This window comes from Podarcis muralis, chromosome 9 (genome assembly GCF_964188315.1).
Source record: "Podarcis muralis chromosome 9, rPodMur119.hap1.1, whole genome shotgun sequence".
Taxonomy (NCBI): domain Eukaryota; kingdom Metazoa; phylum Chordata; class Lepidosauria; order Squamata; family Lacertidae; genus Podarcis; species Podarcis muralis.
In genome coordinates this window covers 20,134,518-20,158,834 of record NC_135663.1, presented here as the reverse complement: position 1 = coordinate 20,158,834, position 24,317 = coordinate 20,134,518, and positions in this window count along the sequence as shown.

Below are 24,317 nucleotides of genomic sequence, written 5' to 3'. Positions count from 1 at the left end.
AGCTCAAAGGACTTCTGTGTGTGTGTGTTTGGAGTTTGATGGATCATGACAGCCTAGAGCTGATGACGCATCTCTGTGTGATCAATACATGGTCAGCACTGGTTACTGCTGACCATTAGAATTAGAAGGGCAAAGGGCAGGGCAACTAATAGCTAGAGGTAGGCAGAGCCAGAGGTCACATTAGGTAGATCACCCCTGACACACAGTTTCTAAATGGAGTGGGGGTGAGGAAAGCAAGGCTTGGGACTGGGAGGGGGCAAAAGTAGGCTAAGAGGTGGAAGGAGGAAAGAAGACAAGGCTAGGGGAGGCTAGTGTGGAAACATGCTGGAGCAAACTTATGAATGACATGGGCTGATCCATCTCAATGAAGGTTAAGAGTTTTCTGGCCCTGATCACAATTGTGGCTTTATCAGGAACCTGATACTCAGTAATTTGACAGACAAGGCTTATGCTGCATTAGTCGTAACATGTTTATATGCTATATTTCCAGTTTGCTGGAGCAAAGCTAGCCAAAAAGAAACAGTGCACCTTTTTCCCCCATTCGGCATTGCAGCACAGCCAGATTTGAGAGACAGAAGGATGGGCTTCAAGCTCACTTTTAGCCTCCTGAATGCACAGTGTAATTTTTTAAATAGACAGAAGATCTATCCGTTCTCATTAATGTGAGTGGGTGTTAATCAGCAGTTCTGAAAGTCAGGTCTAAAAATTCCCCAACAGTATGTCATTAGAACATTTTTCTATATTAATACTTATTTAAATGTTGATCATCAGTCATCTTAACAACAACAGGCATCTTTCAGAGTTATATGGGGGAATTTCTTTTTTCTTTTTGTTTTGTGGTGTTAATAAGGACTTTATCCAGCAATATGTCTGTTTATCAATCTGTTTTTATTGAAGTGTGTTCCGTTAGCTGTTAACTGTTAGCCTTTTCTTATTCAACCCAAAGAGGTTTATGCTGTGTCCTTTTTTCTCCTGAAGAACAGGAGATGAAACCATCCTTCTTTCTCATCTATACTCTCAGCAAAAGCGTAGGCATGTCAACTCAAAGGCAAGCCTTCCTGAGTTCAATGGTACTTACTCCCAGGTAAGTGGGTTTAGCAGGGGTGGGGAATCTCAGAGCCAAGAGCTGAATGAAGTCCTGCAAGCCTGTCTGTTTGGCCTTCAGTACTCTGTTCAGGCCATGCCCCTTTCTCTGGTCACACCCCTGATGCAATTGCTGGACTCTGTCCTTGAATTGAACTGTGATAACACCATTTGCATGCCTGAGTGGAGAATGGTGTATATCTGGCCTCACTCACTTTTGCTACACATGCTACTGCTATAGAATCATAGAATGGTAAAGTTGGAAGGGACCACGAGGGTAATCTGGTCCAACCGCCTGCAATGCAGAAATCTTCCACCCAATGTAGAGTTCGAACCCACGACCTTCAGATTGAGAGTCTTATGCTCTACTGACTGAGCTACCAACAGGGTCTCCAAGGCTGCCTGTACTGTTGCTGTTGGCATTGAGAGACAATGGAGTGCACGTTCCGACAAAAACTAAAGACAAGGAAGGCAGCTTAGACAGGCAGCAATGATGAAATTCAATATAACTGGGCACTCAGGCAGCAAAGAGGAGCGAATAGCATATTCTACCATTTGCCTATCTGCATTGCTATCCCCATAAACAGGAGTGGCCTATCCCGTTTGGTTGGCTGAGGTGGCCCAGGAAGTTGCTGCCTCCCATCCCTGCCAAAGCCTCGCTTACTGGGACTGTGTGGCAGTGGCGGCAGCAGATTCTGGTGAGATCTCATGTGTCACAGTCTAGTCTACGGGCGATCAAAGTCCTGGCTAAGGACATTGGGACTGGGGGCAAGATGGCGGGGTGGGAGCAGGTACGAGAGTCCAGAAACCAGGGGTCTGAGGGTCAGGAAGCAAGGAGTCACAAAGTCAAGCATCTGAGGATCAAGAAGTGGGGAGTCAGGAAGCTGAAGTCCAAGGATCAGGAAGCAAGAAGCCAAATGCAGCAAGGCAGGAAACATGTTGCTGTGGCAAAGAGCCAAAGGGAAATGCTGACCTTATATCCCTTCCCAGCTCTTGCCACCAGGCGCAGTGAGTTACCAAGGGGCCTCACCTGTGTGAAGTCCTACTGGTCACAGGGCCTGGCTCCTGCATGCACTCCTGACATCATGAGAGTTCCATTAAATCTCACCAGAAGCCGCCACATGACTCTGGTGGCGGCAGCACCAGGGGTGCCACCCCCATGGGATTCCACTGCCTGAGATGTCTGTTCTGGTTCACCTCATGGCAGGCTGGCTCTGCCCATAAATCTCCATGGGTTGGAGGGTGAAGTCTGAAATGGTTTTGAAACCCTGCAAAATTGGGGATATAGAGCACTTCATATTTCTTCCTCCAGCTCATGGAGAGAGAGATGGGGATAGCAAAGCAGAGGTGGAGCTAGTGAGCTTGCCCTGCTTCCTTGTAGGATTTACATGCAACTAGCATGCCAAGTGGACTTCCCCTAGTATATGTGAAGACAGGCTCCGGTAGATTGAGTAGGTGAGACCAAAAGTGGGGCCAATGGTCAAGAAAGCAGTTTCTGCATGTGGTGTAGAGGGAAGCGAGGGACCCAGTGCTTTACATTTTCAATTTTTCAAAACTATAGTGCATTTTTACAGGCCCTTTGTTTTTTACCTTTATTTTCTAGATAGTTGCACATTTCATACTTTTTGTTTTAAAGGGGACCCAGGGCAGGCATAAACTGTGGGCTCTGCTGTGGCCTTAGCAACCACTCAGAGGTGTCAAGAGCTGGTTCTTGCTACGAAGGAGTCATGCAACAGGGTGAGTCTAATCAACACATCATCCCATAGCCTACACAGAATCCACTATGGGCCATTTTGGTCCCTACTCTCTCCTCGCTGCACAACTACCATCCCAACAAAGGCAGGGCCTACCATTAGAATGCTGATAAATCCGATGGGAATTCTGAAAATGAATTTTAGTTTGGATGGTAGCAACCTAAGGTGCATCTAATTCCTCCTCGCAAAATGGGTAGCTTTTTCATCCTTCTTTTTTAAAAAGAAAAATCACAAGAGAGTCATATTCCTGGAGGTTCTTCAGAGTCCAGTTTGTTAGCTCATTTCTCAGGATTGTTGAATTTTTCTTCTTTTTCAGAAATGTTATACTATTTGCCGCTAGGTTATTTTATAAGATGTAAAGTTTCTCTCCCCCTCTCTAGTGCTATTACATCTTTCAGGTTTGTTTTGCTACCACCACACACACTTTTCACACTCTACTTGAACTAACGTATAATGTATAGTACAGCTCCTCTTAGCAAGAATGCAGCTCCCCAAGATCACCAGATTGCCTTATTTTTCAGCGGCAATGGCATTATATCTGAAAACTACTTCACTAAGGCAACCGAAGCACAAATATTTGTTGTTAATGCAGATGGAATGTGGATCTCAATAGGAGAAATGTGCTCAACATTTACAAAAGGGACTTAAAGGTTTTATTTTATTTTATCTTTTTCAAGCCTACTGGTTCAGGGCTTGCTACATTCAAATTGCTACCCCAAAGCAGCCTCAGATAAAGGGTTTACTTAAGTGCCAAAGCAGCAGCAACTGATGACATTGTGCCCACGACGCATTTATTTTCTCTTTTTCTGATGTGTGTGTGTGTGTGTGTTTGTTGTATGTATGGAGCGGCTGAATGAAGTAAGCAAAGAACAAAATGTTGAAACTGAAGGACATTAATCATAGGAGAGCTACAGAAAATGGGGTGTTTGGCTTCAGTGAGGCGAGAACAGCACAGAACAAAAGATTGTTCCAGGCATGAAGGTCAGTGCTGTACATCCCGTGGCAGACGGGGAGAACTCTGCTAGGAGAAAATGCCACTCTTCTGTCATCGGCAAATGAGGTTGCCCTAGGATGTGTGTGTGTGTGCAGAGCAGGGAAGGAGGAGGAGGAGAGGAGGACCCTCAAGAACACCAGCTGGAAACATTCAGGAACACAGGTGGATGCAAAATATGTCAGACCTCGAGGGCACAGTTCTCAAAATGTTTCCCTAGCAGTGGCAAAGCAATCTTGTTAACTACTACAGAAAGAGAAGGATGGTGCAGGAAAGGGGAACACTTCAGCTATTCCCAGTTACAGGAGACATAAAGAGGGGAAGGGAAGGGAAAGTCTGTAGATATCTTGGCCCTCTGAATGGTTTCATTTACTTAAAACGTTTGGAACAGCACTCGTGGTCCATCCAGGGCAGTGAAACCACGTATAAAAATCATCTTAATCACAAACAGGGAAAGACGGATCAGCCTAGTTCCATTCTATGTTGGTTTTGTGTGCATTCAGTCAAATGCCTGTTCCGTTTATTGTGGACTCTTTCTCTAACAGATATGGACAATATACATTTAGATTGTACACATTTTTGGTGCTCGTTTCTCTGAGATCAGAGGCAAAGGTGGGGAGGGCCAGGGGGCGCGTGTCCCTGAGCACACATTTTTGAGGGGGTGCAATCAGGTGCCCCCATGACAGGCACGGAGCCCTAGCAGCTGAGGTGCGGCAGCAGACAGGTTGGTCTAGTGGGCAGGTGGATGGAGGCAGCGGGCGAGGTGCTTGTTGGAGGCAGGCTCCGTTCACATGCATGGGCTCTGTGCACACACCCCTGGAATGTCTGCCTATCCCAGCTGCCCAGTCCACCAGCGGGGTGCAACACTTGCCAAGCCCTGGATGCCAGCAACCCATGCTACGCCACACATTTTTGTATGCTTTTCTATGCATTTCTCCCCTAAAATATGGATTGTTATGTGCATTTTTTGAACTGAAACACCCTTCTTTCTGTCCATATGATTACCTAGAAAGGGATTCTTTGCCACCCAGCTTTTATTGACATGCCTGACATTTTATTTTATTGCTGTATTGTGCTTTTAAGTTATATACCGTCCTGAGGTATTTTATATGAACATGCAGTTTAGAAATATTGAAATGCAAAATAGCTTATAGTATCATATGTCATTTATAACACACAGTTTATAAATATTGTAATTGTTTATAGTATTATTTTTCTTCATCGACATCAAGTCTATCATCCAGATCCCACTTGTGATACCTGCTTTGTATTCCTAATTCTTTGGCATTTATTGCCGCCCTGTTATTTCCAAACATATAGTCCTGTTAAGTGTGAGATAATCGTACAAAGCATGGCAGGTGGCAAGGGAGCTTTCCCTGGGGCAGTGAGCTGGGCTCAGTGGTTTCTTTTCCCGAACCAGCATTGTATGTCATAATAATGTGTGAGGCCCCAGGATATGCTGCTACCTGTACAAAGAGCAGGCCAGAATCCCATGAGAGAAATCTGTCATTGAACATAGCCCCCAGCAAAGTAATACTGCTCACCCTCAAATGATGTATACTACTCCAATTAGAAGGGCTTGTCTCATTCAACTGACCAAAGAAATAGATCACATTTGGAAGAGACAACATTATTCTTGTTGGGGCATTGTTTAAATCCAAGGTCGTTGTTATTCAAGTGCGTGCATAGCATTCCAAGTGAGTATTCCATAATGTTAAAAACTCCCCAATTACCTTTGAAGCTGTCATACATTATATGATTGTCCAATTACTATGTTGCTCCTCTGGCCTAGACCAGGGCATGGGTTTGTTCACCTCTACCTCCAGATGGAATGAGACATGGATGGGGAGTGTATATGCTGTGTCCGCATGCCTAAGTCTATGACTTGGGGTGGGGCCTTGCCTTCCATTATTTATTAAAAGTATATACCACACCATGTAGGTCTCAAAGCGGCTTGCATCAATAAGATAGGCAATGGACAAAATTGAAAGTGTAAATTAAACCTCCAAAATGTAAAAGCCTCAAGAATGTATAGCAGTGTTGAACAAAAATGCCATGCACCTGAGAAGCAATCACGGTGCAAAAAGCGTCTGAAGTAAAACAGTTTTGATCAGGTGTCTGAAACTCAATATGGATGGTGCTTGTGGGAGGGAGTTTTACAGAGATGAGCCCACAGCACTAAAGGCAGGACTCAGAATTGACGTGAGTCATGCTTCTGGCCCGTAGAGAACCACCATTTGTAACCAAAATGATCATGGGGTTGGAAGTGACTCCCTTTTGAAGAAAGATTGCAGAGTTTGGGACTTTTAAGTTTAGCGAAAAAGAGAGTGACATGGTAGAAGTTTATAGAATTACACATGGCATGGAGAAAATGGATAGAGACAGGATTTTCTCCTCCTCTGAGAGCCAGTGTGGTGTAGTGGTTAAGAGCGGTGGACTTGTAATCCTGTGAACTGCGTTCAATTCCCCGCTCCTCCACATGCAGCTGCTGGGTGACCTTGGGCTAGTCACACCTCTCTGAAGTCTCTCAGCCCCACTCACCTCACAGAGTGTTTGTTGTGGGGGAAGAAGGGAAAGGAGATTGTTAGCCGCTTTGAGACTCCTTAGGGTAGTGATAAAGCGGGATATCAAATCCATACTCTTCTTCTCTGCTAATACTAGAACCTGTGGACATTCAATGAAGTAGAATGTTGGGAGATTCAGGACAGACAGGGAAGGTGGGTGTGGCTTCCCCAAAATGACCAAATGAAACAAATGGGGAAGTCTGGTGGCCCTAATTAGACCCATGGAGCAGATGTTCCCCACCGGTATCTTAAGGGCATGGATCTAGGGTGCTGCAACAGATCATTTTTCAAAATCCTTCCAGCATTTCAAGATCCTGCCAGCTTTATATTTCTTGTCTTACAGGAGTCAATATTCATTTCTTTGGCTGAAACATGACAAAGCCCTCACACTTGCTCTTGGTCTTCTACAGGACAGCAAGATCCATGTGAGTGAAGATTTCTATTGATTTGAAGTGAATTTATCATTGCTACAGGTCTGAAAAATTATGGGTCTTACCAGCACATAAAGGTGAAGGCTGGGGTAAACAAATGGCCCAAATGTGCATTTCTTTTCCCCCCTTTTTCTTTTGGCTCAGCTGCTGAATACAGATCAGCTTTTGTTCCCAGCTGGCTACACCCTTGACGTTCTAAAAAGCAAACCTGTAGATTTTCTCAATTATGCTGCTGGGTGTTGCCGTCTTTCAGGCTTGTCAAAGGCAAGAGACAGGAAGCAAAGTGAAACTGACAAGACAGGGAAAGTCTTTATTTTTACAGCCGGTGTGTGGGGATAAGATTGAGCTCAGTTGGTAAAGCTACCCAAGAAGTGAGATGAAAATGGTCAACCAGATGTGAGGATGTGTCTGTAGTGAACAACAGAGCAAGGTAGATTGATCAACAATCGCACCGGAAAGCAACTGGGAACCACAGTACACATGCTGGAGGATTTTGGAAATTTCAATTTTTTTACTAGTCAAGCAAACAAAGCCAGGGAACGATCAGCAAGTGGGTGGTGGATGCAATTTGCCATCTGTAAAATGGGAGCAATAATACTTAATTACTTGCCTTACAGGGTTGTTGTAAGCGTTAATTACTTAATGTTTCCCCCCCGCACTATGATCTGAAGAAATAAAGCCCTATAGAAGTGCTACTACATATGATTGTTACCAGGTTCTGTTAAGCCTCATCTCAAATAGTTTCAAATGTTTTATGTTCCTCTATATAATCCACAATCATGTTCTGACATTTACTGCTATTCTGGGGCCAGCTGCTGCTTAGCTGGGATAAATCAGCCAGATTCTATTGAAATTAAGAGAGCTGTGCCAGCTAGGCGAAAAGAGTATGTGGCTGTTTATAGATACTTTATTGGACCACTGTAATAAGTTCTATGTGAGGCTGGAAGATCATTCAGAGGCTCCAGCTGGCTGGCTCCTGGTTTGATTATGGACGCAAATCAAGGTGTTGAGTTTAATCTGCATAGGCTATGGCTGAAGTCCCAAGGTAGGTCATAATCACTTCTCTGGTTTCCTTTGCAATTCGGCTCACACGGAATATTTTGTTGAAATGCGGAATGGAGTGGATGTTTTACATGCGAAATGAACTTCAAGTTGTGGGGCAGGGTGGGAAGAGGTAGCACCACTTTTAAACTGAAGGACGTTAGTTTAACTTGCTGCTAGAAGATGGGGGAGCTAATGTAGAAATTCCACATTTTTTTGCTTACTGGTTTTCAGTAGTTCTCTCTCTCTCTCTAAAACCTATTTGGTGTTTCGCAACTTTCTGACTAGTTGCAGGACCTAGCAGAGTACACTCAGAATCCATGGAAGCAATTGGCAACTTGGCTGCAGACAGGATAGACGAAGCAGGAACCAGGAACTTGTAGTTAGGTGTTTATTATATACAGTGCACTATTTACAGGAACAGAACACGGATCATATGCTAGCTCTCTCTGACACAACTCACAACTCCTACACTGACACAGAACTCTGAACTTCACGAACTAACAGTTAGTAGGCCATTAATTATCACTCCCTTGAGAGAGCTTGACCAATCAGGGAGCGGTCTCCATGTCTCTGTTATCACCAGGCAGACTTACTCCCGGATTTTAGGAATCAATAACTGCTGAAAATTATGTCAGTGGATCAGGCATTTTCACGGTCACTTCATTCGCTGCCATTTTGAAACATTTGTTAAACCCATAGGCAACCCAATCACTACAATGGCTATAAAGATTTGCGGCCCTCAGCTACTGACTTCCAGTTAGCAAGAATTTGAATAATATACAGTGGTGCCCCGCAAGACGAATGCCTCACAAGACGAAAAACTCGCTAGACGAAAGGGTTTTCCGTTTTTTGAGTCGTTCCGCAAGACGAATTTCCCTATGGGCTTGCTTCGCAAAACGAAACGTCTTGCGACTTCTTGCGAGTTTGTTTCCTTTTTCTTAAAGCCGCTAAGCCGCTAAGCCATTAATAGCCGCTAAGCTGCTAAGCCGCTAATAGCCGCTAAGCCGCTAATAGCCGTGCTTCGCAAGACGAAAAGACCGCAAGACGAAGAGACTTGCGGAACGGATTAATTTCGTCTTGCGAGGCACCACTGTACTGCTTATTTGACGGGCCCTGGCTATGTAGGAAACGTTTTCTGTGCACAGCTTTTGTGCAGATAGGAAAAAGTTAAATGGGCAGAATGTTATTTTTATTCCAAACCATCCCCATACTTAAAGGTCTAAAACAATGTAAAGAGTGGCAGAGAGCCTTGGCAAAGTATATTTGGCAGGGGAAAAGGCCACGGATAAAAATGAAAATTTTGATAGACAAAAAAGAAAGAGGGGGTTTTTCTCTCCCGGACATAAGCTTATACTATGAAGCGGCTTGTATACTTTGGTTAAAAGATTGGATAATACTGGAGAATAGAGAGCTACTGGACCTGGAAGGCTTTAATAACCGGTACGGATGGCATTCGTACCTTTGGTATGGGAAAGTAAAAGTCCACAAGAGTTTCTTAGACCATATTTTTAGGGGACCATTATATCAAGCATGGGAAAGGAACAAAAACCTCCTTGAAAGAAAGACCCCATGGTGGATTTCACCAATAGAGGCTTTAACGGTCAAGAAAATAAATATGGAGGAGATAAACGCCACCTATGAAGAAATGTTAAGAAAAACAGACCAAGGGCCCAAACTTAGACCTTATGAAGAAATAAAAAATTTATTCACTGGTTGGCTGCAATACCACCAGGTGAATGATTTGTTAAAAGAGGATAAGAGGAAGGTGGGTTTTGATGATAAAAAATCAAAATTTAATATAGAAGTAATAGAAGGCAAAAACAAAACCCTGTCCAGAATTTATGATATACTATTAGAGTGGTACACAAAGGACGAGGAGGTGAAGGAGGCAATGATTAAATGGGCAATTGACTTTGGTTATAATATTGATTTCGAAAGGTGGATAGAAGTTTGGAATTGTAACATAAAGTTCACAGCATGTATGGCACTGAGAGAAAATATCTGGAAGATGCTATATAGATGGTACCACACCCCTGTGAAATTGGCCAAAATGTATAGATTAAAGGACAAGAGATGCTGGAAATGTGGCGAGGTGGAGGGTGACCTATATCATTTATGGTGGACATGTAAAAAGGTGAAAGGCTTTTGGGAATCAATTTATAATGAACTTAAAAAAATATTTAAGTATACCTTTCCCAAGAGGCCTGAAGCCTTCTTGTTGGGAATGATGGATAAAGAAATTAAAAAGGAAGATAGGACGATATTCCTCTACGCCACCACAGCAGCGAGAATTATGTTGGCACAATATTGGAAAGTGGAAACTATCCCCAACATAAAGGACTGGCAGATTAGAATGGTAAACTATGCTGAGCTTGACAAATTAACAGGTAAAATAAGAGATCAGGATGAACAGAAATTTCTGAAAAATTGGAGCAAATTTTGGAAATATATTGGAATAAATGTTTAAAGTGAACTGACGGGGTTAGAACAATACGACCAGCGAGTGAATTTAAGACTATAGATTGAAAATCAAATACGTAATGGAAGGAGATATTTGATACTTATCAAAAGGATGGAAGGAAGTTCAGATTGTGTGTTTCTCTTTTTTCGGATGTGTGGTTTTTTTTTGTTTTTTGTTTTCTTTCTCTTTTCTTTGTAATTTTTTCTTTGTATTTTCTTATATGTCTGTTTTTGTGTATAACTTCAATAAAAATAAATTTTTAAAAAAAGTTAAATGACACAGCCACATTTGTGGGGGCCAATTGCATGGGAAAGGCCACATGCTCAGTCCCTACACTCATGGATGAGTCATTTAATGTTTTGGAAGGGAGAAAGGTCATAGCTCAGGGATAGAACATCTGTTTTGCATGCAGAAGGTCTCTGGTCCAATCCCCCAGCATCTCTAGATGGGAATGGAAATGTTCCCTGCTTGAAACCTGGGGGTGATCCTACCAGTCAGTGCAGACAATAGTGAGTTAGGAAGGCCAGTGGGCTGACTCATCATAAGGCGGCTTCCTTTGTGCCCCTGTTTTGTGGGAGCTGTTCTTGAAAACGCAGTTCCCATATGCCCAGGATAACATTTAAAGGATCCTGAGTCACACCTCCTGGTGTGGTTTTTTCAGATACACCTCTGTAATTTGAGTTAATTGGTTCAAATTATATACTATCAAAGGACTTGGATATAGAAGATTCCTAACTCTAAATTCAGTTATCTTCAATTATCAACTCACACTAATCATTATTGCTGTCAACACGGATACTCTGGTTTTTAACAATTGTGCTTGGGGTTCTCTTGAATGAGAATATTTCTTTTTAGCTTAATGGTTTTTGGGAGGTGGCTTTATGCAGTATATGTACTGTTACGGTAGAAATACTTAAAACCAACCCTTTATTTCCCCAGAGGTTTCTTTTTAATGCGTCTGCTCAGTGTTCCTGGATATCCATGGAAATCTGCAAAAAATCTTGGATCACTGAATTGTAGAGTTGCAAAGGGACCATGAGGCCCATCTACTCCACCCCTGCAGTGCAGGAATTTGCTGCCCAATGTGGGGCTCAAACCCACAACCCTGATATTAACATGCTCTGTTGACTGAGCTGTCCCAGGAAGGCTTTTCTGAACAATATCTGTGCTTTTCATTTTTCCAGAACCTGAAAGAGCAGTTGTACAAACACATCTATGATACAATGGAAGGGCAATGTGTGTCCTGGTGTTCTTTACATGTGCAATTTTCTTGTGCAATTTTCAATGTTAATTAAGCACTATCAAGGCTGAGAGTAGGGCCAGGAAAATAATTAAGTTGTGGTTCACATTTTAATGGGAAACTACCTAATTCACATTTCCCCAAACAATAACCGAGGCTAAATGCAGCAATCCTTTAAAATTCCCTTAATACTTGTACACTTTTTTATATAACAAATGAAGAACTGTATTGTGAAATTCAGATAAAAATGTGTGCAAATATTAAGGGAAAGTGTGCATTAAAATGTGTATATTACTGAAGATAACATACCAAAATACATTACCGTATTTTTCGCTCCATAAGACGCACCTAGTTTTTAGAGGAGAAAATGGTGTTTTTTTTGAGGATCAGCTCAAAGTTGTTGAGCTTACTTTGCAAAGGGGAAAAATCCTGATTTATGGGGTTCAACTCACAGTTCTGCAGCTTCTTTAGGAAAGGAAAGGGAACCATTTCTACAGTTTCCAGACAGATAATCTAATCAGCCAGTCACATGTCGCTGGGGAAACAAACAGCCTCTGTCTCCAGAACATTCAACAATGGAGGCCTGGGCAAGGGGGGGGGGGCGGAAAGGGAGCCAGCGATTGACCACACATTCGCTCCATAAGACGCACAGACGTTTCCCCTTACTTTTTAGGAGGAAAAAAGTGTGTCTTATGGAGCAAAAAAGACGGTATATTAGGGCCAATGGCTTGCAAAAAAATGTGTATGTTATATATTGTGTACTTTGCAATGCTAAGTAATTATGTCAGTGACACAAGGGCATAAAGGGTAAATTAGGCAAAGGAAGTTAATGGCAAAGAGGGGGGAAAACATCAGCCAGGAAACCAAAGGGAAATCAGAGAGCACTAAAACAAAATAAATGCTCAGGAAGATGAGGTTTGGTTTGGTTTGTAAATGATTGAACTGAATACGGTGATTTTCAAAGCAAATATTGAAATTAACAAATATTTTATGGAACTTAAAATTCATTTTTGAAGCTTTGTGGATATTAGCTTCTTTATTTCTCCTGTTGACCCTATTACATTGAGGTTACTTTTCAATTTCCCAATCCCATATTTTCTAATTTTATGGAAAGTTAATTTGCAATTTCTGTATAATATAATGTTTCTGCAGCAACTTGAATTTTATTTTATATGTGCTTGATATAGGCCTGGGTTTTGTTGTTGCAGTAGTATGTTTTGGTAAATTAATCTTATTTCCAATTGTTATTCCTGTCACCCCATCTACATGTTTTATCCATTTTCTACCTTAATGTCTTATTTTCAGCATTCTGTCCCAATTAACTACAGTCCCCCAAGCCTGTACTTATAATCTTTTGCTATTGTTATTACATTTCTTGCCTTGATCTCTGGTACTGTTTCATATTGTTTTCAATGTCGCTGCCAAGGGTTTAGCTTCTGTGTTTATTTTCTTTATTTTCTTTTCACATTTCCCCTTTCTAATGACTCATTATCATAACTTGTTTCTTCCCACTGACTCCTTGAATGACTTCTCTGCACATGTATCTAATGAAGGATGCTGAAAACATTTGAAGCCTCTCAGCAAGAACTCTCCAAACTGCCAAGACCCAAATCATCCCAGCCTTCTGTGGCTTCTGGCAGAGAACAGGAACAAACTGTGGCTTCACTTGCTTTCATCTGCAGGCAAATGCAGTGTTCAGATTTACAGAGAGATGATGGTGATAATGCAGTACTAGAGAACGTATTTTAGTAGTCCAGAGTCTAAATTCAGGGCAAAGGAGCTATAGGAGTGGCCACACCTGTCTTATTTCTGGGCTGTGTCACTTTCCCATAGTTCTGTTCTGCACTCTGGAGTGGGGGGGACTCAAACTATGCATTTAAACATCATCATCATCATCATCATCATCATCACCACCACCATCATTAAAATGTATTAGTTGCTTGCTACATAAGGACTTAATTAAAGAGCATAAAGCAAAGCACAACATCAGAAAAAGAACAAAGCATTAGCAGAAGATAATCTCAATAAATAGCAAAATCATTGTAATTGGGTATTTATGTATTTATGTATGTATTCCCCCCCCCCAAAAAATACCATTTCACAATGCATTTTCATACATTTCACCTACTGAAAATGGATTTTTGCAACATTCAGATAAATGCCGAATAACTATGTTCTGACTACCCAAGTATGTGGGATTAAATGCATTTTTTATAGGACTTCAGAAGGAAGGAGTGCCTGAAACATCCCTAGAATCCTGTTCCCATGGTGGAGGATAAGGGGGATATTTGCCTTTACAAAAGTGGTAGGGAAACTACATTCCAGAAAAAGGATGGAACCCCCAATCAAATATTATGCAATGAGTGGCGGTGGTAGAATGAGAGATGACAGGGTTCAGTGGGGAATATACTGCAGTCCTGCCCACTTTGATTGTGTCCCACTCTTTTGACTCCAGCCCTGAACACCACCAGCAGCCCCAGAGACATTACCCTAGAGAAAACGTAGCTCACAATAGAAAAGTCCCCTACTGTGCTTTAGAATATTGGTTTCATGTGGAGAAAGAACTGGAAAATGATGCTGCCTTAATGGATTTATTAAAAATGTACAGGTTGAGCAGGTATTTTGCAGGTGCAAATCAAACTTGGAAGCAGTTCTGGATTCATAGCAAGGGCAGGCCAGCTAGCCTTATAATTTGCAAACTTTGGTAAGACAACCTGCTCTGGGTCTTCCCACAACACCTTGAGATGCAGGCAATGTTTTTTTTAGTGGTACATCAAAGTGGAAGCTTTGATGATAGTCTGCCTGGAAAAAAAACTCTTTTAAAAAACAAATACAATAAAACCAGCTATTATCACTACAACATGCAGACTGCCTTTTCTTTAAACCCCCTTCGTCCTTACTCAGGAAGAACGAGTTGAACTCTTAGCCATTTCAAATAGATATGTCTCCCTTGTGCATTCTAGATAGCTTTGTGCTGAGAGATCTAACCTGAATTTAGTGGCAAGGCAACTGCTGCCATACATCAGGCATAACCTGGGGCTCTGACACCACTGATTATTCCAGCAACTGGCCCAACACTACTGATGGCCGGCTAGAGGAAAGAGTGTAATGACACTTGGCCAAATCTGCCAAGGGTCCAACACCTGGCTAGAAGATCAAATCCACCTGAAAACTGTGTTACTGCTGAGAGCTGATCAATGAGTGGTTTGTGGGTTGCTTAATAAAAACCTTTGTCTTTATTCTTTGACAGCCTCCCCCACTTCATAAAATGTAAAGTTTGAAATATTTGTTCAATATGCTTACAACCCTCTGGATAAACTTTCTGTTGATAGGCAGTGAGAGTGTGCTTTGCTCCAACAGCACAAAATGGGTTGCATTGAAACTGCTGCTAAAATGGAGCTTCATTTAAGCTGTGCTTTCGATGCAAACTGCTTTGTGCTATTGCAGAAGGGGTGGTGCAAGTACACCTTGCTCCAGAACTAGAAGTGGTTTGCACTGAAATTACTGTAAAACCAAGAAGTAAAGCTCCCTTCTAGCAGCCGCTTCAATCAAAACTTTGATAGGTGGGTGGGAGAACCCACTGTGAATCATTTGAGGTCCTAATGACTTCAGGTGATAGATGTGGATTGTCCCACTCAGCTTGTCAGAGTTGGTCCACAGATGGCAGATGGTAGTGGCAGATAAAGATCTGCCTCCCTGGGTTTAAGGATTCTCCAGCAGGGGATCAAAGTCTCTGGATAAAGTAAGACCAAAGTAATGAGGTCACTTTGTAGTTGTGCATACCAGTGGTGGAAGGAGGACCATGTAACTTGAACTCCATGCAAGGTATACAGGTAATAACAACAACATGAAGGAAATACAAGTATAAAGAATGAATGATCTGCACAAACATATTCTTCATCACTGCAATTCCTAGATCTCACTCTCCCTTTGTCCAGTTGATAGTATGAACCTTCAAGACAGGGAATTGTGACTTACCATTGTCAGAAAACTTGAGGTCATTTGCATTTGAATGTAGTTCCTGGGCATCACATTAGTTCCTGGATAATAAGCCCTAGAGTTTCAGTTTGTATGGAAACTCTGGATTTATTATTGTTGACTTTCCCTCCTCATCCTTACTCTGTTACAAATAGCTTTAGATCAGTAGGTAGTTAGTGCTAGACTGACTATCCTCCTTAACAATAATGAGCAGCAAATGCATTAGCGAGGGCTTCTGTGCTACTGTTAAGAAGGAAAACAATTTGCTAGTTGAGATTGATGTATGTGTAGACCAAATATTTAGCAAACCCCAAATCATTATCTCTGCCAGTGGAGGTCCAGAGGGCAAGGTTATTATCTGCAGCTTGCTCCACGCTTTTATATATTTCCTGGATTTTGACAAGTACAAGAACCGAAGAAAGTCAATGTCATACAATTAGCTTGCAGGGGTGACATGTAGCAAAAAGGTTACAGAAGTATCAAAGGTTCAGCTATTTCCTTGGACAGGTGAGTTTCCCATAAGAAGATTAGCAAGTGCATAAAATGCCTTAATGACTCCTTCCCCCCTCCACAAGCTTATTCAGATGTGTTACATGCAGATTGAAATTTTCACATGGCTTTGGATAGTATAGCACTGTCATCAAGAGAATAAGTGAGGTTCTCTCTTTCTTCTTCTTTGGCAATCACTTGTAGCCGAGTAAGATTGTCTTCCATAAACACGGTTTTAACAACGAATCCATAAGTGACTGTGGAGGCCAATTCTGGACCCACACGTCCTTCGACAGTGGGGATATTGGTTCCCGGATGGGAGTTGAACACGGTGTGGAATTGCCAAGCATGCCTTCCTCTTAGCACGTTTCTCCCTTGCGTTCTGAGTTCGAGTGTCTTCAAAGTCCATGACACCTTTGGTAAAGGCTGTTCTCCAACTGGAGCACTCACAGGCCAGTGTTTCCCAGTTGTCGGTGTTTATACTACATTTTTAAAGATTTGCCTTGAGACAGTCTTTAAACCTCTTTTGTTGACCACCAGCATTACGCTTTCCATTTTTAAGTTCGGAATAGAGTAGTTGCTTTGGAAGATGATCATCAGGCATCCGCACAACATGACGAGTCCAATGAAGTTGTTGTTGAAGAATAATTGCTTCAACACTGGTGATCTTTGCTTCATCCAGTACACTGATATTAGTTCACCTGTCTTCCCAAGTGATCTTTCGGAGACACCATTGATGGAATCTTTCGAGAAGTTGGAGATGGTGTTCGTAAGTGGCCCATGTTTCACAAGCATACAGTAAGGTTGGTAGTACAATAGCTTTGTAAACAAGCATTTTGGTTTCCCTGTGAATGTCCCGGTCCTCAAACACTGCACTTCAACCAGGAGAAAGCCACACTTTGCAGAGCTCAGGCGATGCTGGATTTCAGCATCACCATATTCCATGCAGACAATGGATTCATTCTCCATCATTCATTCTAGGTTTAGTTCTCCCTCCACTTTTGGAGGCAATATACCTTTGATTACTAGTTCCTTGGAATCACAGGAGGGGAGATTCCTGTTGTGCTCAGGTTCTGCTTCCAAAATTCCCATGGGCATGTGGTTGGCAACCATGACAAAAGAGTGCAGGACCAGGTGGATCCTTTGGCCTGATCCAGAAAGGTGCTTCTTATTTTGTTACATTTTTAAGCCACAGCAAACAAGTACGTTTTCCACATGCACCAAAACAGCATCACCTTTGGCTCCTTCCTTACTTCTGGGAGGAGGCTGTTTCAAAGATTGGGCATCACAACTGAAAAGGCCTTCATCCTGCTCACTGTATGATGAGTTTCTTCAGGCTGCACCAGAACCAGGAGAGCCTCAATAGTTGCTCAAGGTTCTAGACACTGCAGAAATGGATAGACAGAGAGATTAAGTATGTCAACATGGTTGCATATTTCTGGTGGCTCTTGGAGAAAGATGAGTATCAGAGGAATACCCATTGTAAAATATTAGACTGGGGAGACATATTTCCTGTAAAATCCCATTGCAAAATAATTCAATGTCATGCTGTTCAAAATTCAAGCAAACATGGATTAGACGGTTGACCACCAAACATGTCCTGAAAAGAGGTCAGCTTTTAACAAAGTCTCTATTTTGATTCTAGCTGCGTTGTAAATAGGGCAACACTATAACTCACTGACAGAGCCACTGTTCTGATTCTGTGTAAGAACCAAACCTGTTCTGTCACATGAATTTTTGTAGCACATATGTGTCAGCTATGGGAGAAAAAGTGATTGCTTGTCAAAAGTGCTATCAATGTGATTTTTCCCAGGGTGACCCTTGCAGTACTGACAGTCTCTTCTTAGTCTTGAAAACCCCTAGCTTTGTTACAAAGACCTGTATATATTTAAATGCCACACCACCAAAGGAAAGTAATTTATAAGTGCATAATACAAGCGACCATTATAGATCACTGTGCTTCCACAGGAAATTCATTGATGTACTTTCCTTACATATCAATTTGGAGCAAATGCCTCTGGATGCTTTTTGCCCCCCTCCTCACCTTCTCGGTAAGCCTGGCTTTCCTATAAGGGAAAGCCATAATAAAATTAATTTCCATCATCACCAAGGGCACTGCGGATGAAAAATGAGCCCACGAGTTGAAATGGACATAAATATTAGATGCCAAAATAGATCACTTTTCAAAATGCAATGGGGACTGCATGTTGTGTGGTCCTGTATATGATCTCCATCTTATGACAGGGTCATTTCTGCTTCCTTCAGGATGATAAATAGGTGAGACAGTTCAACTATATAACTGGTTTACATGTATAGGATACAAATCTCTACCAAAAGGTGTTGCATTATCTTCCCCTTAAATCGATGGCTGTTGTTCCAATGATGAGCTTAAAGATGTACTAAATTATCAGCCGCAAAATGTACCATAAAGACTTGAATGTCATCTTGCTATATAGGCATGAGAACATAAGCTATGCCTTGCTGGATTACAGGAGAAGTTCATTTTCCCCAAGAAACATCAAACCAGAACTACAAGCGGGGTTGTGAGGGCAATAGCCTTCACTTTCTTATTTAAAAGCCTATTTCATCTCATCCTAGCACAGTTTTAAGGATAGGAGAATCTGTAATTGTCGGTTTCTCTTCTTCTTTTTTCTTCTACTTTCCAGTTCTCTAGATTCCCATACCAATTTGTGATTTATTTATTTTTTGAAAAAGATAACCAACACGTTACCATATTTTTCGCCCTATAGGACGCACTTTTTCCCCTCCAAAAATGAAGGGCGCCCCTCGTGCCGGGCAGACATTGGCCAGCCCCACAAGCTCGGGGGACAGCAGGGAGGCGCAGTGCCGCCATCCCGCTGTTCCTCGACCTGGTTCGGTTTCCCCGACCTGCTTTTTTTTTGGGGGGGGGGGAATAAAGGAATTTTTTTCCCCTTTATTTCCCCCCCAAAAAACTAGGTGCGTCCTATGGGACGGAGCGTCCTATGGGACGAAAAATACGGTAATTCAATTATCTCATAAATTGCATGTTTGTATGTCATTTTGCCTAATCTGCATGTTTGCAAAGCAGTTTTCCCTAATAAGGTGTATTTTTGGGTGTTATTTCTGTTAATACGTGCATTTCTATGCATACTTTAGTATGTACAGTGTGGTACACATTACTTGGCTGCAGAGATGTACTGCAAAAATTGGGTAAGTGCAGATTTTGAAAGATGACTGCATTCTGGATGACATATTTTGGAAAGGCAGGTACATCTTTTTTAATGTCCCACGGAGGACCTTACAGTCTTCAAACAAAAACATCTTGGAGGTCCCAGGCCACAGAGAGGTTAGGCTGGCCTCAACCAGAGCCAGGGCTTTTTCGGCTGTGGCTCCAATCTGGTGGAACGCTCTGTCACAAGAGACTAGGGCCCTGCGGGACTTGACTTCTTTCCGCAGGGCTTGTAAGACAGAGCTGTTCCACCAGGCCTTTAGCCCAATGGTTGCCATTAATCTGATTTGAACTGATTTTATAATGAACTGATTTTAGAATGTTTTATCATTTTACTGTTGTTAGCCGCTCTGAGCCTGGCTTCGGCTGGGGAGGGTGGGATATAAATTATTATTATTATTATTATTATTATTATTATTATTATTATTATTTATTTTTATTAAATATTTTCTTAGTTTACAAAAGTATGTGTAATGTCTCTCTCTCTCTCTCCTTCCCCCCCTCCAAGTAACTTTTTTTTACAGATCAATTTCATTTGTTGAGACATTAGGAAGAAGAAGAGGAAGGGGGGGAAGATGGGTGGGGGTGAGGTCGGGTGGCGATGTTTCTATTATACTTAATATATGTGGGGTTTTGTGTCAGCGTCGCTTGTGCAGGTTCTGTGCTATTCATTTGTCTTCCTTTGGTGGTGAGAGAGGTTGGGGTTGGCCTAGGGTGTGGTTGTTTGTTTGTGATTGGCTGTGGTGATCATTGTTTTCATGTGAGTGGGGTGGGTGGGTGTTTTGGATCAGGTTAGCCATATTGATTTGTATGCTGTTGGTGGATTTTTGTCATTGACTTGCTGGGCTGTGAGGCAGGTACATCTTTAAATGCAAACTGGATCACATTTATTCCTCATCTCTATAAAGGCATCACTGCAAGCAGATCAAAATTGTGCCTAGAGTAAAATCTGAAGTGAATTGGCAGTGGTGACTTTAGTAAGCTCAGGTGAAACAGCCAAATAATTAACTTCCACAAGATGTGATGATGGCCACCAACTTAGATGGATTTTTAAAAAGTGTGTTGGGCAGATTCCAGGCTTTAAGTAGCTTTGGATGCTAGGCTATAGACAAAAGGAGGATTAGCGTGTCCATGGCTATTAGTCATGGAGCCTCTGGGTTCAGGGGTACCATGCCTCTGAATACAAGTTGCTGGGGAACAACAGCAAGAGAGATCAATTGCCTTCCTGCCTTGGTTGTGGGCTTCTCAGAGAGGTAGCTGGCCAGCCACTGTGGGAAAAAGAATGGTCCTTTGACCTGATTCAGCAGGTCTCTTCATGTCCTGAACACTAGTGACATTTCTCAGGGTGTAATGGTGGTGGTTCACAGATACCTCAAAGGGAGTGAAACCCATTTTGTACCACTGAGAAAAGCCAAGTATTCCCTATAAAATCATTAATTATCTGGAACTAATACAAGATGCTGAGCCTCTATGAATGTCAGGATTTGAATATGTTACAGTGAGTGCGCAACAAAATATATTTTGAAATCCCTTACACATCTGCTGAATTCCTGAACATACGGAGAGTTTCTGGGTTAGACAGTCTATTGCCATATGTTTAGGCATTATCAAGATGCATAAGACACTGTCAACAGTCCCTCATGATTGTCTATAGTCCCCACACCTTGAACATTTGATATAACATGCGATCCGGCTTAGCAACAATTTCATTACACTTGGGAGATTGCAGATAAAGTATATGTTTTTTAAAACGAGAGATCAGTATTTTTTTCCTTTGCAGCAGGAGGTAGATGAAACTTTCCTTTCCAATTGCCACATAGGTTTTCTTGGATGTTCGAAACAGCTAAGTGACAATCTCTGTCAGGAGCCAACCTGACCTGAGAACCTGGCAGTGCCTCATCCGAGGAAGAGGATTGCTTTGGTCTAGGGCTGTGCATAAATGTGTGAGAGAAGAGATAAAGGCTGTTCTAGATGTTGTGCCCTATACTGTCCCCTCAAAGCTGTCCATGTACTGGGGAAACTGACTGGTTCAGCCAATGTGTGTATGGCAGACTTTCCTGCTGCAGATGTGCCTCTGGTGTGTGAATAGTTTTGTGGAGGGGCTGGCATAGGAAATGATGGTGGGGTGACCATATATGACCCCATTCTCCTCTCTTGTGTGATTATTTTTGTGTGGTTCTGATTGCTGGAGTAGAGCTCTTGGAATTTGTGTTTTGGCTTTAAGCACTGCAAGTGATAAAAGTAGACTGGAAGTCCCTTCAGCACTGAGCAAAGAGTTCCATGATCCCCAGGCAGACCTAGATGAGTGATCAGGAGCAGCTGCAGGATTGAACCTTCAAGAGGAGAAGAGGTCAGGCAGAAGCACAGAGAAGAAGAACAGAGAACTGTGATGGGTGCCCTGAAGGTTAGGAACTGCCTTATACAGGTTACAATTCTTGGTCCATCTAAATCAGTATTGTCTATGCTACCTGGTGGTGGCTTTCCAGGATTTCAGACAATGAGTTTCTCCATGCTCTACCAGAAGAAGCTAGGGATAGAACCACACAAAACACGTGCTCTACAACAGAGCTACAGCCCTTCCCCTACTTCTTTATTGGAACTCAAAATAGTATAGGTCTATATGAGATGGATAAAGTGTAGGTCTTTATGGACTAGATAAATTGAGAGCCACCAGACTTTTGAATCCTTATGATGGAATAAGAATTTATTTATAAATATTTATTTTTATTTATTACATTTATATATTTTCCCTTCATCCAAGGAGTCCTCCTCATGACCATTGGTGTTGACTCAAATAGGGGGAGGTTGAAAGCACTTTTGAAGACAGAATTTGAATTGAAGATCTTGGTTAATGGCAAGCTCTCTAGCTGCAACTGAAAGTCTTAATTGAACTTCATTGCAAAGTTATCATGCTGTAGCAGAGCAGGCTCATGTCTGTGAGGGCAATTTGAGTAAGTGGGAAAGAATCGTTACTAAAAAAAACCCCAAGATCCACACTGGCAATCTTGAACTGTAGCTCAATCAAATAGTTAACTGAACACCATGGAATATCAACTGGAAATATGGCTTCTGGGTTGAATTTCAAAGCTGCTCTTTGTATGTGAATGGGCTTGCAGTACTCACCTACTCAGAGGAATACATAATGTTTAAGTAGTCTAGTAACTGACAATAATTTATCTACCCTCAAGAGCAAAAGAGATAACACCTTGGCCTGGAAAACTCTCTCTGGCTCACAACGTACTTGCTCTGTGAATTATTCTACTGACATACTCTGACATTGTTTTCATTTATTCCCTGAGTGAGGATGAAAAAAGGTTGAGAAAATCCAAAAGAGAAGCTGAAGGCATTGTTTGCCCTTTCACTGAACTATATTTGCTTTCTGTGGTCTGAGTTTACTTCAGTTATTTTCACAGAATGTCGACCAAGGACAGACACTAGAACAAAGGGAAGTCTCCTTTGAAATATTGGACCCTAGTGTCTTTCATTGTTCCTGGGGCCTACTCATATTGTCCACATGCCAACATTCATCAAAATGTCATTCATTCTTCTGTAAATAGTTTACAATTTCAACACTGTATGTGTGCTTATGTGTGCATACAGGGCCAGCCCTATCAATAGGCAGAGTGAGGTGGGTACCTCATGGGTCAAATGTTGGGTGCATGAAGCAAATGGCAAAGGGTTGGAGGACAGAGCTCAGTGTTGTCACATACCTTTCCCTGTACCCTCCCCATTACCCTGTTGCCCCCCTTTTTATAACAAAGATTTTTTTAAATTGATCTTCATTTTTTAACTATTGAACATGGTTGCATTGAGATACATCTTTGTTTACATTAGAGGATATTATATCCAAAAATTACATAAAATTTAAAATAAAATAACAATATTAAAAAATGTTTCTGGATATATTGACAAAATTGTATCAAAATATGTATGCCAAAGTTATTACAGATGTGAGATGGTGTATGGTAATATATGTTGCTTAGATTCGTGACCACAAGTAAAGTATGTTTTGTATTGAAAGAAGGAAGAAAAGGAAAGAAGTACAATATACATTTGCTACACACCAGACTGTGCTGTAATCTGCGAGTACTACTCTACCATATGCATCATTATTTGTATAATCAATAAAATCATACCAGGCTGCGTAAAAAATGTTGTGTTTCTTTTGGACTCTTGCTACTTCTAATTTTTGTGTCAACTTTTCCAATAACACAATTTGCCAAATGACATTCTTCCATTTGCCCGTATTTAGTAATTGTAAAGATTTCCATGTCCTGGCAATAACAGTTCTTGCAGCAGTTAACAGATGGTTTATGAGTTATTTTTTCCTAAGTTGCAACATAGATTGACTATACAAGTTAAATGGAGCCATTCCTGAAGACATGGGGAGTGTCTTGTGATCAGAGATATTTTTGTAAATACATATTTCCAGAACTTTTCTAGTTTTGGACACTCACACCACATGTGCTGATCTGTCCCTATGGTGGGACATTCTCTCCAACACATGGGGTAACTGTTTGGTTTTATATAGGCTAGGTATCTAAATGTTAAGTACCTGCCATGCACAATTTTAAGGGCTCTTTTTCTGGTTGTTTCCGATGAGGATTTTCATGGCGCTATTGTCCATGGTCTGTTGCATACCTCTTCTTCAATTTCTAAGTCCCAATTCAATTCCCACCACCTAATCTAATTTTGCTGGGAGCAGAATTGAAACTCTATAATAGAATTATACAAAGGTGATATTAGTCCTTTTGTTATTATATATTCTCCTGCTATTATTTTTTCATATGTCATTAGTTGTATTGTGGCTTCATTTTTAACCTGGGAGTTTGTTAAAAAGGATCTAATAGCCATGATATTTGAACATTTCCCAATTGTTTAGGCACATTATATGAAAACCAGGTTACTGTTTTTGACAATATGAGGTTAAAAGTACAGATACTAATGACAAGTAAGATGGCTTTCCTGTTGTGTGACCGGCCTACTACTCTTATCTTGCTCTGAGAATACACAGTGTACCACTATCTCTTGTCAAAAGCTTCAGTTTCAAAATGTACACAAAAGCTGTCTG